The sequence below is a fragment of the Rhincodon typus genome, chromosome 9 (assembly GCF_021869965.1).
Source record: "Rhincodon typus isolate 14 chromosome 9, sRhiTyp1.1, whole genome shotgun sequence".
Lineage (NCBI taxonomy): Eukaryota > Metazoa > Chordata > Chondrichthyes > Orectolobiformes > Rhincodontidae > Rhincodon > Rhincodon typus.
The window spans coordinates 76,281,740-76,297,904 of NC_063340.1; the positions used below are offsets into that span (position 1 = coordinate 76,281,740).

At 40.6% G+C, this 16,165-nt stretch overlaps 1 long non-coding RNA gene across 1 annotated transcript; it reads right to left on the reverse strand.

Annotated features, from left to right (window-relative positions):
- Positions 1-2,908: 2,908 nt before the first annotated feature.
- On the reverse strand, positions 2,909-15,258 carry LOC125484013. Its single transcript, XR_007262879.1, has 3 exons — positions 15,056-15,258; positions 9,914-10,025; positions 2,909-3,250 (listed from the first exon to the last, which is right to left on the reverse strand). It is a non-coding gene; the product is annotated as an uncharacterized LOC125484013 (long non-coding RNA).
- Positions 15,259-16,165: the final 907 nt, after the last annotated feature.

The window sequence follows — 16,165 nt, forward strand, 5'->3', positions numbered from 1 at the left end:
CATTTCAATCTACACTACAAGCTCAATGACCTTATTTCATACACTGCATGCATTTAAGTGCAACAGCCCTCAGTCCTGTGTTAACTGCCCCCATTCTCATAGCTGTCCCCTTATCTGCTGTGCCTGAAGTTAGATTTCTGACTTTTTCCATACTTTCTGTCCTATTACATGTTCTAGAAATTTCAATAATCTCTGCGGAGACCTCCTCCCCTCTCTTAACCTTTTCCATAATTTTCCATGCAACTGAATCCCCACTATTTAGTTTAAAGCCCCATTCACAGCCCTACTTATGGCAAGACTCTGGTTCCAGTGTGATTCAGGTGGAGCACATCCCATCAGAAAAATCCTTCCCCAATACTAGTGCCAATGTCCCATGATTTCGAACCCGTTTCTCCCACACTAATCTAAGCCACGTCTTTACCTCTTTAATATTGTTGACCCTGTGCCAATTTGCTCGTGGGTCAGGTAGCATTTTGGAGATCCTGCCTCAAACTTTTCGGGAGTTTATAATCCAGGAGCAGGAGATGGGGGCTCTCTGAAGCCTGTCAAACAAACTACCATATTCTGTCCCAAGGCATAATGTAGTGCAGTTTTCAAAGGCGACACTTAGGACTGTGCTTGTTTGATGATCTCCATTCTCCAGTCATTTGTTTTCCTCATTTCAAATCTACACATCATGATTTCAAAACAAACTTGCAAAGTATTCGTAACTGAGTGGAGTTTGTGATATTAAAGAAATGTGGGACAAGTGCAACATCAGTATCTTCTCTACTTTGAGAAACTATGATAAATGACAACACCCATATTACAGAGTATCAGGGTGAAAAAGTCTCATTTGTATTTTCTGTACCTTTCCCTAGCCCCATAACTCTCAGATACAGTGTTAGCTCTCGTCTCATTCTGGCCTTTCAAGCACTTTTGATTTGAACTGCTCCACCAGTTATGTTCATGCCATCAGCTGCCTAGGCCCTAAACTGTAGAATTTCCTCCCTCGCTCTCTTTGCCTCTCGTTCCTTCTCAGAAGTGTTCCTTAAAGTGTACCTCTTTGGCCAAGCTTCTGGCCATTTGCCCAAGAGCACTTTAAGTGGACCAGCATTAAAACTGCTTTCTGACTTTCTAGATGTTTTATTGGGTTAATATACTTGACAAATATAAGTTACTAAGTACGAGAACTAGTGGTTAAAGCTTAGTTTTGAAAAGCCTAAATATTGAACAATTTCACAGCTATGAGGTAAGAAGAACAATAATAAAATTAAATAATATAAGCAAAAGAATATGTTGACATGAATGAAATCGGAAGAGGCAGAAAATTTTGACAAACTTAGACAGGATGGAAACACAAACAGAAATTGCTGAAGAAACTCAGCATCCATGCAGAAAAAGCAGAGTTAATGTTTTGGGTCCAGTGACCCTTCATCACAACTGATTATAGCTAGGAGAAGTTTTGGTAGAAATGCTCAAGATGGGGTAGGGGGAGGGAAGGGGTAAACGATAAGTGGAGTTGGAGCCCAGAAGGACAGAACAAAAGTTGAGCAGAAAAAGAAGTGGTAAAGGTGAGCCAGGGGAAATCAATAGCTGCTACTGGGGAGCCTTAGAATCTAACAACTGGTTGGTTGTGAAAGCAGCCCATGTGGTGAAAAGGTCTAGTGTGTGTGGGGGTTTAGGTAAGGGCATGGGAGAAGGTGCTGAGGCCCTAAAATTATTGAACTAGATGCTGGATCCTGAAGGTTGCAGGTTCCCCAAATGGAAAATGAGATCATTTTGTTTAGAGAAGACAGAGGTGTTAGCTGAACCTCATTAGTTTTGGCATCAACATTTTAATCTTGGATAGACTTAGGCTTTGTAGAGAAGTAGTAGCTTTCTGGAAACCTTTCCAGAAAACTTTTTGGCACAAGAAAGGAAAACAAACTTTGCGGGAGCAGCTTTATTAATGGAGGTGGAGTGAGGTTGGTGGATGGTAACACTAAGAATGTCAAGAGGAAGAGATCTAATGACACACAACCATCAAAGAATTGAAAACTTGGCTTGTAAGAAACATAACACACAGTGTTTTTGTTGAATTGGTCAAGTTTAAGACCTGGATTTCTCCATGCTGAGTATTAAGCATCATCTTATTCGATGTGCAAACCTATCTGCATGCAAGCTTACGTGGTGAATAAGCGTTGCCTTGCATTCACTCAATCACTGATAATGATTAAAAAGCTAGAAGAAGACGTGTACTTTCCTGAAGGACCCTGGGTGAAGTCTGTGACACAACAAATGAATCATTTTTCATTACCTCAACACCGGTATACTCAAATGGACTCCCATAAGCAGCTATATAAATACATCAGTTTCTCCTGCAGACCTAATGCTTAGCATTGAGAGAAGTTTATTCTTTGATCTTGAGATTGAGTGCATTACATACAGGAATGAAACTAATCATGTGCAAATTATTAAGGTCAAATTCTTACAACAGTATCACATTCACTATTATTCCAGGAGCTTTACGATGGGCAGCAGTCAGAATACTACCTTACAGTCATTAAGGTATCACTGTAGATAGCATGAAGTCTCTCTTTCGTCTCAATGAACCCAGATCAATGCTTCAAGCAGGGATTTCCAAATTTTAGTACTTTCTTTGAGACCAGTTCAGGAAAATGTTTTATTTGGAAAAAAAAAATCAGAGGAAAACAAAATCCTACAGTTAGGATGGCAGGTGGTGAGCTGAGAGGATTGACCTGGAAAGCTTCTGATGGAAGCCATCTGATGGGGACTGAGGCTCAGATCATCAAAGCCAGGCAATCCATGACAGTCAATGACAGGTCACGTGGAACTAGGAAGACTGAATCAAACTGAACTGCTGCGGCAATACCATTTGCTCGCTGGTGCACAAAATCATGATACAGCAAATGCATTATTAGATGCAAAAGTTTCAATGTGGCACGAAAACAGATATATATGACAAAGCAGCACACAAAGTGCCCTTTTCTGCAAACTATATCCTTATGAAAATAATGATAAATACAGATGGTACCTAACTCAATACATTTCTGGGTTACAATGTCTTGCAGCTCAAGTGTTGAATATGACTTCCAATAGGGACCGAATTTCTGATAGTGGCAAAGAGAATTCAGCAGTTAATGTAAAACAGTTATGTGATGTTCTACCTGTGCTTTACTGGACAGGCTACGCAGACTGAGGCGAGCTGAGGATAGTATCTGCAGAGCTTCCTGAGGGTTGGTTTTGCCTTTACTGCATTTGATTGACACTGCAAAAATAAAAACAAAAACACACATAAAAGACACTAAGACAACTTCAATTACAGTATTAGACAATGGACATTTATAATGAGATACTGGAGAAATGGGCAAGGCAAGATTTCTAACAAAAAAAAGCTTTTTTTAAAAAAATCATTGAGACTTATGATAAATGAAACAAAACCTCATCAATTGATATTTAGATATTTTCACAAGGAGCAAAACCTTCAAGTGCTGGAAATTTGAATTAAATAGAGATATCAAAACACTCATCATGTCAGGCAGCATCTGCAGAGACAGGAAAACGATCAGTATATCTTGGTCACAACAGAGGATATGACAGATGAACTGCATACCACACATCATCCTGGCTTGGAATTACATCACTGCCTAGTTCCTTTGTTAGATAAAATTTCTGGAACTCCATCTCTAACAGCACTATGTGCATAATGACATTAACAAAAGTGACGTTGAACAACAGTTGTTCAAGAGGCAGGGCAATCAAGGATGGGCAACAAATGACAGCCTAGCAAGTGACATTCAACCTATAAAAATTTAAGTTTAAAAGCTTACAATAAGAATCAGAGCAAGAGAAAAGGGGTTGGAATAATTCACCTCATCCTCAAGAAAGTGAATTATCTGAGAAAGTGAATATGGGGAGAAAAGGAGATGATTAAATGACAGGAGTGAAAATATACAAAGTAAAAAGGAGATGACGAGAGAAATCAGAAAACTCACACCTCTCTTGCCTTCACAAGCATGAATTCACAACATGAATCCTACATTACAATAAGTATAGTTAAAGTGGGATTTGTGATTAAGTTTTGAGGGTTGCAAAATGCTTGGCAATGAGATGAAGTGCTGTAAGTGCTGTTTCTTGAGCTTGTGTTAAGCTTCATTTGAAGCGTAGGAGGCTGAGGGTAAAGTGGGAGCATTAAAGGAGCAAGTGTCTGAGAGTTGAGGGTTGAGCTTGTGTGTAATCATAGAGATGTTTTCAGCAAAGCAAACTGCTTTTAAACTGCCGAAGATTGAGGAGATCATACTGTGGTCAGTGAATAGCAGAGCCTGCAATTTAGCATTATTTTGTTTTAATATTGCTGAGTTATTAGAACGGAAATCTCGTTGAGTACCATGAAGATTCATTATGATGTTTAGGGCAGTGTATTACAGCATGGTGCAGTGACTGAGCCCCCAACCCCACTGCCGCTCCACCCCACCAACCCCCATAATCCATACAATTGAATACAATTAACACCCAAATGATATATAATTAACATAGAACTCTTGTGGTGTAGTGGTAGTGTCCCTACCTTTGAGCCAGGAGGGCCAGATTCAAGTTGCACCTGCTCCAGAGTGTGTCATAGCATTTGTGAACAGGTTGATTAGACAATGTCCCTATACAATTAAAATGGGAAGGTGAGCAGGTAGGAGGGGTTAATGGTGATGCAAACTAGGATATCATGGAGAGAACAGCTCCTCCCAAAAACTTACAGGCAAAGGGGTGAGGACAGAAAATTATGTTTTTCAATCTGAGCTCGTTTGAAACCTACAATAAGCCTGATGAAAATCACTGCCAATATTAGGCACATACTTCTCATTTCAATAGCTGGCAATATAATTGTACTCTTAAAGCTGAGATACCTATATAATTAGTTATTAAAAAACTGAAAATTAAATCCAGATGACTTTTGCAAGCAACATCTGTGGTCAACTCTCTGATGGCGACAGTATATGTTCAAAATAAAAAAACAACTTCTAAGATTTCATTTCGTTTGAAGTTTATTCCAAAAATAAGACAAGTTCTTTGAGATTCAAAAGAAAATATGCCGATACTGGAAATCTGAAATAAAAATAGAAAATGGCAGAAATACTCGCAGAAGGTCAGGCTGAATGTGTGGAGAAAGAAACAGGATTAACTATTCCTTTCAATAGAACTGGTCCGATTTTATTCTGATGTCAATTAATTTAACTTGTAATGTCACAGAATCTTGTAGAGACCTAAGCAACGTAGGTTACTGTGAGATTTGTGGCAGAACTGGACAAGGGTGAGGCTTTTATCAACATTGGGAGCAACTTGCTGCATCTTTTATGCTTTTGCTGAGCAGTGAATTGCCAGTTTAGCTGGAATACTGCTTGTGAAATGCCTTGTTAATAGTCCAACTCACCTCGTTAATATTCAGCTTCCCATCTTACACATCAAACAAGTTAGGTGTTGCAAAAGCTCGACATGAAGTCAGAGTGGGTGCCTGGTGACTTCAGCTCTCTGCTTGCTCCAAAGGACCTCCACGTTTACTTAGGAATAAGCCGCATCTCAGGGCACGATCCACGGGCACCAGTCACATGCACCCCTCATTACAGACACTGGCATCTAATACCTCCTAGCGCTTCGTGACCATCATGGCAACTCCCTGATCCATTCTGTGCTGGGCAGGAGTGTACATAATTGTATTGCAGGGCACACCAGCAAATAACATCGAAAGATAGCAGTGCGGACACTTTGTGTGAACAGACAGGTACCTAGCTCATGGGTCAGACAGGCTGCACCTCAGGGCTGCTTACCTTGCTCTATTAAAGCTAACTCACATAAGTCCTCCCTGCATGCTTGCACTGTCCATGCCTCACCTGCCATTCCATGTCTGTTCGGACTTCAGCCAAAGCCAAAGGCTACCAATACTGCTGTATTGACTGGCTCTTTGGCATGGACAAACTTAAGGTTTGTTAAGATCTTCAGCAGGGAACTGCCTAACTATCTTTTTCTGGGGGAGAGCAGGGGGTTCCCCGATGAGAGTTACAGTCCGGTCGGACACGTCTAGAGGTTGCTTATTGAAGTCAGTCAGAGGTCTGCGACAAATACAGCCCTGAGGGTTGCATCCACTGATCATTAACGGGAGTGTGAGAAGGGGCCTTTGGGGGTTCACTGCCAAAAGGTGTGGTGGCTGGCACATGTGGTGAGGGGTGGAGGGCTCTGTGGCATTTGTGGAGGTGGGTGCAGATAAGCCTTCCATGTAGTACTGAGAAAGTTTTCCTGCACCCATACCCCCATATGGAGACCCATCACATTGAACTTTACCTCCAACTGTCCTCCATGACCCCGAACCTCAATGTTACACCCAAAGGGTGCTCACTCTATCCCTTTACATTCCCCTTGTGGAGACTATGGAGGTGGTCACTACCAATAACAGCCCTTCCCACAGCCTCCCGTGCCCTCCAATGCTGTTTTGATACGCCCATTCAGCTTGAATTTCCCTCCCATTACCCCATCCTTGTTCCCACATGAAGGCACTAAGACACAACTCCAATTACAACATTAGACTATCTGCATTTATAATAAGATACCAGATAAATGGGCAAGGCAATATTTCTAACAAATACATAAAGCAGGAGTTTGCAAACCCCAACTACATTTCATCTGCAATCATTCCTTCACAAATACGCAATGCATGCAGATATGTTGGCCAAAGGTGGCTCGCTATTGGTGCACGGTAAATTAACAATGTCACCTCAGTTATGCAGGAATTAGCAATAACTCAAAAGGAGACAAATACTGGCTAAAAGCACTCCATCATTTATGCAGCTTCCAAAGCTGCAGTGGGACAAAGGAAACATTACAACACCACGTCATGTAAGTATGATGGACTTTAACAAATGTGACGGAAATTGGAATGGTTGAGTGGGTCTGGGATTGAAAGAGAGTCGGAGCACAGTTAGCATTCCCTTTTGGATGTTGGTCACTCAGCCTGTGTGGTACCTTCATCATGCTGTGACTAGGGCAGTAGTGAGGCAATCGGTAAGCAGTGAAGGTCTAGTACAGTCCGAACACCCAGTGGACCACACAGTCTATTTGTGCTGTGCTCTGTATAATTGGAGGCAATGAGGCAATCTAATTAATGCTGAAGAACTAGGGGAATGGGAACCGTCTTCCAAGGAGAAGGCTAAGGACAATGAGAAGAGGAAGCTCTCTTTGTAGATGATGGAGCTTGACTGCATTGGGTTCGATATGACGGACAGGGCCTGACTGATACCTGCTTCCATTAGCTGTTAGCTGGGTGCAGAAAACCAGCATGGGCTGTCAAGCTCAAGATGCCAGTATTCAGTATGCAGTGTGAACTACAGCCTGCATTTGTTTCCCTTGTGCTCCCTTTTCCTGTTATCAACAAACGTTCATATTTGGAATTGACTGAATGCTCGCCTGTATGTGATGTTCCCTGACTGGACAATGATGATGTGGATGACCACTTGGAAGTGGGGAAAGAGTATCAAGGATTCAGAGAGGGCCTCTAGAAGAGATGTATGCAAGAATAGGTAAACCGTGTGGCTTGGGGTTAACTAGGTGTGACCAGGGTGAAAGAATATATATAGGGGTATATATAAAAGGGAATGATGAGAGCAGGATGGTTTTAAGGCTGCTGTTCCATTATGTTGGCAGTCATGTGTAACACAAGACTGTTAATACTTCTCCAGGTAAAGAGTAGCCTCTCAAAGGTGGTGCAGACACAAGGGATGCCGGTCTTTCAGTGGATATCCACTGTGCGGTGAGTTATTCTGATAAGAAAGGGCTAGAGTTGGACATGAGGGACACCACTGGGGTGGAGCAGGTAGTTAATGAGGCATGTTTTATAAGAGATGGTGAGGAACATTGCTGGGCTTCGTGGCAAGGATCTCTCCAAAAAAGAAATTCACACAACACACACTTTACCAAAAAAAAAAGCAAGATTCAGCCCAATAAGTTTACTTTTCTCTCCACAGGTGCTGCCTTTAAATTAGTTTTATGATTTTTGTTTGCTTTAAAACCCAGGACATCCCATAAAACCTAAAGCTTTGGCCACGTTGTTGGTCATTTGCCCAAATCAATTCTCACGTGGGCCAAATTCTGGTTGAAACAACTATGAAATGCCTTGGGATGATTTACTAAGTGAAGGCACTGTATATATATAAGTTGGTGTTGTGCAATTTGTTTCGATATATTTGCCTGATTTGATTTGATTGTGTTACACATTAAAAATCCACAGGGTTGTGATCAGATCTGGGCACTAGTTCTGATTCTTGCCAAAGATTAGTAATGAAACAGGCAGTGTCCATTCATAATATTAGAATACCTTGATATTCTGGTTTGTTCTAATTAAGTTCAAGTATCTGTTCACATTTGTATTTCCTCATAAAGGCAACATCTTGGTCAGTCTGTGCTGTATCTTTCTAAAGGAGTTTTTTCCCGTAAACCTACCACTCTGATTAAATAGGTCCAGCAACGTCTGTAGAGAGAAGCAGAGTTAACATTTCAAGTCAAGTAACTCTTAACTCAGTTTCTCTCTCTACAGAAACTGCCAAACCAGAATTTCTGCAGCACTGTGAGTTTGTGTTTTAGATTTCCAACATCCTTAGTTTGTTTTCACTTTGATTAAGCTTTCGATCACTTATCCTCATAGCTTTTGGTGTGATTTGGTGTCAACTTTTGTTTGATAATGTTCTCATGAAATGTCTTGGTATATTTTACGATGTTAAGGACGTTACATAAATACAATTTATTATTGCATGGGGGCCACTGCTATAGCCAGTGCTTGAAAACAGGTTGCATTATGGGAAGTGCATCTGATTAAAAGAATAACAACTGGAATCCAGACCTGTAGATCTAGTATGCCACAATCTCTGCTTGTAATCCTGATAATTTTTTCTGTTCTCTCATGGGATGTGGGCATCGCTGGCTGGCCAGTATTTACTGCCTGTCCCTAGTTGCCCTTGAAAAGGTGGTGATGAGCTGATTTCTTAAACCGCTGCAGTCAATGCATTGTAGGTTGACCCACAATGCTGTCAGGGAGAGAATTCCAGGATTTTGACCCAGTGACAGTGAAGGAACAGCAATATATTCATAAAATAATGAGAACAGAATGAAAGCAAATTAAATGTAGACCTACAGAAGCTCAGTTAAGTCTGGCAAGGTATGATTAGTTCAACGGTCTCTTACTGTGCTGTTTCATTCTATGGAATCATCCAATTCTCGGAACAGACTCTTAAAAACTATGGACATAGGAATTAGGAGCAGAAGCAAGCCAATCAGCCCCTTGAGCCTGCTCTGTCATTTAATAAGATCATGGTCGATCAATATGTTTCAAATTCCACATTCTCATCTACTTCTGATAGCCTTTGATTCCCTAACAAGAATCTCTGTCGCCCTACCTTAATGCAATATTTTGTTTACATTCTTTGGTTTACTGATTACCAATTAATACAGAAATACTGTTCTCACTAAAGAATTAACCACAGACATAAAAGTGAGGATAGGGAGAGAACATCTGCTTTTGTTGCTAAACAATAACTCCTACTAAAAACTGTGCATGTGAGAACACTGCTCAGTTGTGATGCTTCCAATGAGAATATTTAGTGGGCAATGTAATTATTGAATTGGCTCCTTCAATTTCACTGCCTCTTTGTACGGAGCCTTCAGCAAATCTGATCACTTTGAATTAAGTTTCCAAGTCATTTATTTGAATAAGAAACACCAGTAGTCCCCAAATCGAATACTAGGGAACCTACCCAAAGCAAACAGGTCGCTTTAATTCCCTCACCTGCAGTGCTCACCAGTACTCAGGACAGTACACATAACATTAACACCGATTATGAGTAAACATTACTGTAAAGTTAAGGATTAGAGAAGTTAGTCACGGCTGCTGGCAGCTCACCATGTGCAAGTTCTATCGCTCCTTTTGACACTTCTTTGAAAGATGCGATATCTTTCTCCCAGCCACTGGATTGAGTTTCACAACGATGGGCTTTAACTAGATACTGCAGTGCCTGTAAATAAAAGCAATGGTATTATTCTACATTTAAAGGAGCACAGTGTCAAGACCACGTCTTTTTGTTTTTCTATACTTTTGATTGTGGACTGAGATGACAAAACAGCTGTTTTAAAAACCAAGTATTGTTGGTTGCACATTTTAAAAGCAAAAAGCCTGACACTCATTGTAAGTACTGCTTACACAGCTGCTTGTTCAAGCAGTAGTGGAAGCCTAAGTAAAGATAAGTTGGAGCCGGGGGTCTGTACGCAAACTGAGCTTCACCCAGCAACAAGTAGCTGCTTTATCTGTGAACTCATGAATAGTTATTGATGACAAAGACTTTTGCATGCCATAACTATGTAACTGCATTCTAAATAGATAAACAACTTGCGGTTATGAATGTTTTGGCAGAAATCAGTGGACCTCTGGAGAAAGAGCTGTTTCTGCACCATTTCAGAAAACTGTGATGGCTGGGATCACTAAACTGTCTTTCCAGTCTTTTCATCTGCCAAATAACACCAATTTTTTTTTTATCCTCTCTGCGTGTGTCCTAATGCAGGTGTAGAGGGGGAATTTATAAGGAGTTTAAAAGTTTAACTAGTGGAGCTATATGTCAACAATTCATAATTATTTGTCTGAAGCTAGGATCGATTTATAATAAATAGTCATTCTTTTTGTGTACAAAAATCTGGCCCATACTTTCTGTCAACCTGAGTCTAAAAGGCAGGTAAATTAGGGAACTCTGCATACTTTTGGAAATCTTTTAACTTTGGTGATGACTGGGGAATAACTTTTAACGCACTACCCCAGCGATGAGAAATTACAGCTATTTATTTTCCCCCATTCCCTCCTCATCACCTCCACCATATTCTCCTTTAGCCAAGTGGACAATGCAGAGTTTCTATTAACAGCACAACTCCCTCAGTCAGGATATTTGGAGTTTGCGTGCCATTCAAGGTTACAGTAAACAAATTCAGCCACACTATTAAACTTAGGTTTTCTAGCAATGCATCAGTAAACACTAGTCAGCTTATAATACATGTGGGATATATATATATATATATATATAGTTCATAAATATAGAAATAAAATGCCTTTAACAATAGCTCAGAGATGCTATATATGGGCATTATAAAACAAATTATGACAGTGAGTCATGAAGGGAGATATTAGGGCAGATGCCTATAAGCTTGGTATAAGGCGTAGCTTTTAAGGAGTGCCTTAAAGGAGTGAACAGGGTTGAGAGATGGAAAGATTAAGGGAGGGAGTCTATACCTTAGGGACCTGAAGGCACACCCAACCAAGGGTGAGTACTAAAATTAAGGATGTTCACAAGGCCAGAATTGGAGGAGAACAGGTATTTTTTGGAGTTTGGAGATAAGGGCCAGCAAAACCAAGATGGGATCTAAAAAAAATGAGAATTTTAAAATCAAGAGGTTGTTTTATGGGAACAAGTGTAGGTCAGCCAGCAGGGAGGTGAAGCATGAACAGAATTTAGTGCATGATAGGACACTGGCAGCAGAGTGTAGGATGAACTCAAGTTTACACAGGGTGGAATCTGAAGGTTGAGCACGAATGCATGGGAAATGTCAAGCTTAGAGGTTAAGCATTCAGCAATAGATGAGGTTAAGCAGGGACAGAGTCTGGCAATGTTATGGAGGTGGAAATAGGTGGGTTCAGTGGTGCCATAGATGCATGCTGGAAGCTCATCTCAGGATCAAACGTGACACCAAAATTGCCAACAGTCTGGTTCAGCTTCAGACACTTGCCTGGAAGAGAAATGAGTTAAAAAATGCCAAGTCCATGTATCATATAAGTGCATTTTAAATATCTAATTTGTAAGAAAAATTAACAAAGCAATAAGATTTTTAAAAATGTGTTTGTTATATTTCTATATGCACTTGCAGGTGAAGAAAAGGTCTAAACAAACATGCAGGCAATCTCAAAATTACTGGTTACATTTGATAATGCTATTCAAGTGCAACTAGTACATTACTGAAACCAACAGCATTTTCTAAATGAGGAAGGGTACACTTTTTCTATTAATCCGCTGCTGCCTTTACTATACACCTGGAGTGCTTAAGTGACCACTGCTATATCAGCGTCTGTAGCAAGAATGGACTTTAATTGATGTGGTCATCAATAAACAGGTATCTTGCAAATAGTGAGTACTTGTGTCTGGAAAGTAGGCACATTAGGAATTAATGTCTACAACCAACAGGGAATAAAATTCAGTCTGTGTGTTCAGAGGATTATAAAGTATTTGCCCTCAAACTTTATGATCTGAACCCTATTAACTGGGTTATCCCCATGTAATCCAGTACTCTTTTTGAACCTGTTGAACTAATTTTGCTGCATTTTACAACCCAGTGAAAAATACTCCCCTTTTAAAAGGTATCTAACACTCACAAATTTACTGCTTAACTTTATAATTTGCACCTTTTCCTCAACTATGCTGTTTTCAAGATGTCTTTCTCAGGTAATACACCAAGGGAAGCCTAGTACCTGCAGACAGGAAACTCCATGACACAGACAATCCTGAGCTGGAGAGCTCCATAGGATTAGGTACTAACAGAGAAAGTCTGCCCATACATGCATCAAATGTCTTAAGGCACACACTGCAAAATGAACCATATAGCTTAGTCCAAACAAACAGTCCAGAGGCAAATGTGCACACAATCCTGCCCTCCCCCTCCAAAAGTGCCTGAAAGTTCTCAGATTTAAAAAAGTCAGAAAGTATTAGCAATATAAATCCTGAACATACTTTAAAAAAACTCAGCACAGCGCTTCTTGTTTGCTGAAAGGAGTGCTTTTTGGTCAATTATTTGAATCAACTTTTCATGCTTATGAGAAGCATACAAGTGTAAGTCAAAGACTTCCAAAATTGTTTAGGGCCATGGCAGTAAAATGACTGAACTCTCCAGGTATTGCAAACATAGGAGCGTCAGAGCCAAGACCTCAGGGAGTCTGCGGCAAAAAACGGTAGAGTTACGTGGCAGGAGATTTCTGATCCTTCGGTATGAAAATCCCAATTTATAAAGTTAATGCCTTTTGGACGAGAGATTTGAATACCAGCCATCAACTGCACTTCCTTTAAAACAAGTGCAGGAGGATAAGATTCAACATTGAAAATCGATTACATTTCTTAAAACATCCGTGTATGAATTCAATGATCAGGGTGTTGATAAGAAGCTCCCCCTTTCTCTGAACCTCATGGCTAGAGTTTCAGGCTCTCAAATGAGAAAGGCACAGCCACGTCAGGACTTGTACACTGGCTGACACTTCAGTGCTATACTGAGACAGTGCTGTTTTATTAGCAGTACTGTCTTTCAGATTCAACATTAAATCAGGGCTCACACTTGCTTGTCTCAGGTCAATGTAGGGAACTCCCAAGTTAACATTTGTTCCACAAACAGAAACAGGAAAAGGAGATAACTATGGCAAAGTGAGTTTCAGCCAGAAGTTAGCAGGTTCTGGATAAATAACAATTCATTTCATCTTGAGATCTTTGGCATTTGCAGTGGAATGGTAGGACATGGCCCCATAATGCAATTCTCGGCAAGGCTCCAAACCTTGACATGATGCTTGAATGTCTGAATGTATAGTAGATCATGCCCTAAAGGGTGGGACAACAGCAGCATCTATAGACTTGGGAGCTGACAATTTATTAAAATAAAACATTTCAAAACAAAAGATGATTAGATATATCTACTTGATGCTTACTTAAGAATAAACTGAGTTAATAGGTGCATAACAGGGTTACTGGGATAGGGTATGGGGTGGATCTGGTTGGGATGCTCTTTGGAGGGTCAATGCGGACCGAATGGCCTGCTCTCACACTATAGTGATTCTATGATCTATGAATGCTTTGCATTTCCTGAAGCACAGCACTTTGATTCACAAAGACCGTAAAATCTCATTTACAGCTTTGGTCTTAATTTCAATTCTCCTATGACCCATTGGCTTGGATCCTGCAGACCCAATATCAGGGAAGCAGTTGCAGTTTGCCTAATAGACTCCAGGGGATTCCATGCTGACAGCCCTACCAGCAGGTAAACTTGGGCTCACTGCAAATATTGGGATTAATCTGGGGCAATGATTTGCATAGGGCCTGCAAAGGAATGCAAACCTTTAAATTAACAGACAGTTTAAAATATTCTTGGCACTGATAGCCACAGCAGCTCCCAAGTCCCGCGCGTGTGTGCGTGTGAGTGTGTGAGTGTGAGAATGTGAGACAGAGAGAAAGAGCGAGAGAATGCATGTGCACGTTTGTGCATGCATGCATTTGTGGTAGATGAGTGGTACCTCAAGTGGAACTCCGACTGAAAGTTTTATAAGCTTCATTAATTTTCTTCCAAGTGAAGACATACCTCAAGATTGTGACATTAAAGGACAAATGGCCTCGATGGAATTGTATCTTGCCATTCAGCCTCCCTACTCACTTCACCAATGGATCCAGACTGGAGTTGGGACAGCAGTCAATTAGAAAGGTAGGCACATTAGTTTTTAATTAAGTTAGTAGCATGCACTTCTGCTTCACCGCTCACCCACACAATCTGGGCCATGGTTTTTAAGAAAAAAACATTTTAAAGTTACGTAGCATACATGTTTAAAGAGTTTTCCATTGAAAAAGGAGGACCAACCCAAAGGAATGCTGAGCATCCGTGCACATGTACACCCTCATCTCTAACTAAACACAGAGGAGATTGCAAGCTATAAAGCTGTGAGTAATTTAGAATTCCAAATCGCAAGCAGTGCAGATCATTCGTAAAGGCATCAATTAGATTCTTGAGACATTTCAACCTCAGTCCAGGGAAAACATGGGGCATGGGGGCTGGAGCTGTCGCCTGGCATTATTTTTTTTTTGCACTTTATTGTGGCTGGTTTAAGCATGGCACTGTGATAGGCCAACCAATTCAGTGTTAGTCTCGCCCTCACTTTTCTGCAGAATGGCACAGACAGAAATGCTGAACGTGGGCAATGACAGCTTAAAGAGACAAGCCAAATGGAAGTTCCACAATATGCACAATGCTATAGGGTACTGACCTTCTCGTTGTCTTCTGAATTCTCTGTTTGTCCATTTCCATAAAGCCTGGCGTACAACTTCCAAATCTCAGCATCGTTGGTTACTTTAGAAGTCACCCTACCAAACAGCTCCCGTAGTCTTCCTGTTAATACTGTTGCAGAATCCCCTTTGTAATCAGCAAGCCCTTCATTCACAGCTCGCACCAGGATTTTCAGAACCTGAAATGAACATGACAAGAAACTTTAATTTATGCATAAAGAATACTTTTGGTAAAGATTTCAAAGAACGCAATGATGGAAACATGGCATTTGGACTCAGAATCATTAAACCAACAGTAGGCAAAACAAAATCATGTCAAGAGCCCTACATACAAGACTTTATTTTATTGCTTTATCATACAAAATTTCATCATCTTTTGAAGGCTTTGGTTTCTCATGGGTTGCACACCCACCAGTTACGCTCTAATACCTCATCAGGGTGAACATTTTACATATGTACAAGTCTGGCTGGGTGAGTCCCAGCAGCTGGTTTAACCTCCGACAGCTCTCGAACCATAACTAATGTCCTCTCTCGCACGTGTCCAGGCAGGAACACAAGGGGAAGCAATCGGCAACACATACCATGAACAATTTTGTTTCCTTAATCCAGAAAGTTGGGATCAACAGCTGCATCCCTGCCACTACTCTGATGGAGATCACCCAATCCTGGTCTCCCGCTGGTGCACGATTTTAATAATTCCAAAACTGGCAATTGTGCCTTTGATTGATTGGGCCAGAGACACTGGAATTGAATCACTAAATCTCTCTGCCTGAGTTTTCCTCAGAACCAACCTTTATCAAAAAGTGTTTTATCAGCTGTTCTAATACCTTATGACTCATTATTACAGCTTATCTGGTAACGTGCCTATGAACTACCTTGTGATGTTTTATTATGTTATGTTATAAATAAATGGAAGGTGCTACAGTTACTTACCATATAGTGGGAATTCAGCCTTCCTAATCAACTTACCACAATGATCCACAGGATGAAGATGCAGTATTAATACTTTCCTCAGAGTTTAAACAGACCAGCATCAACCATAATATTGTTATGAGGACAGGGTTAAAGTTAACTGCTACATGAATGACTCA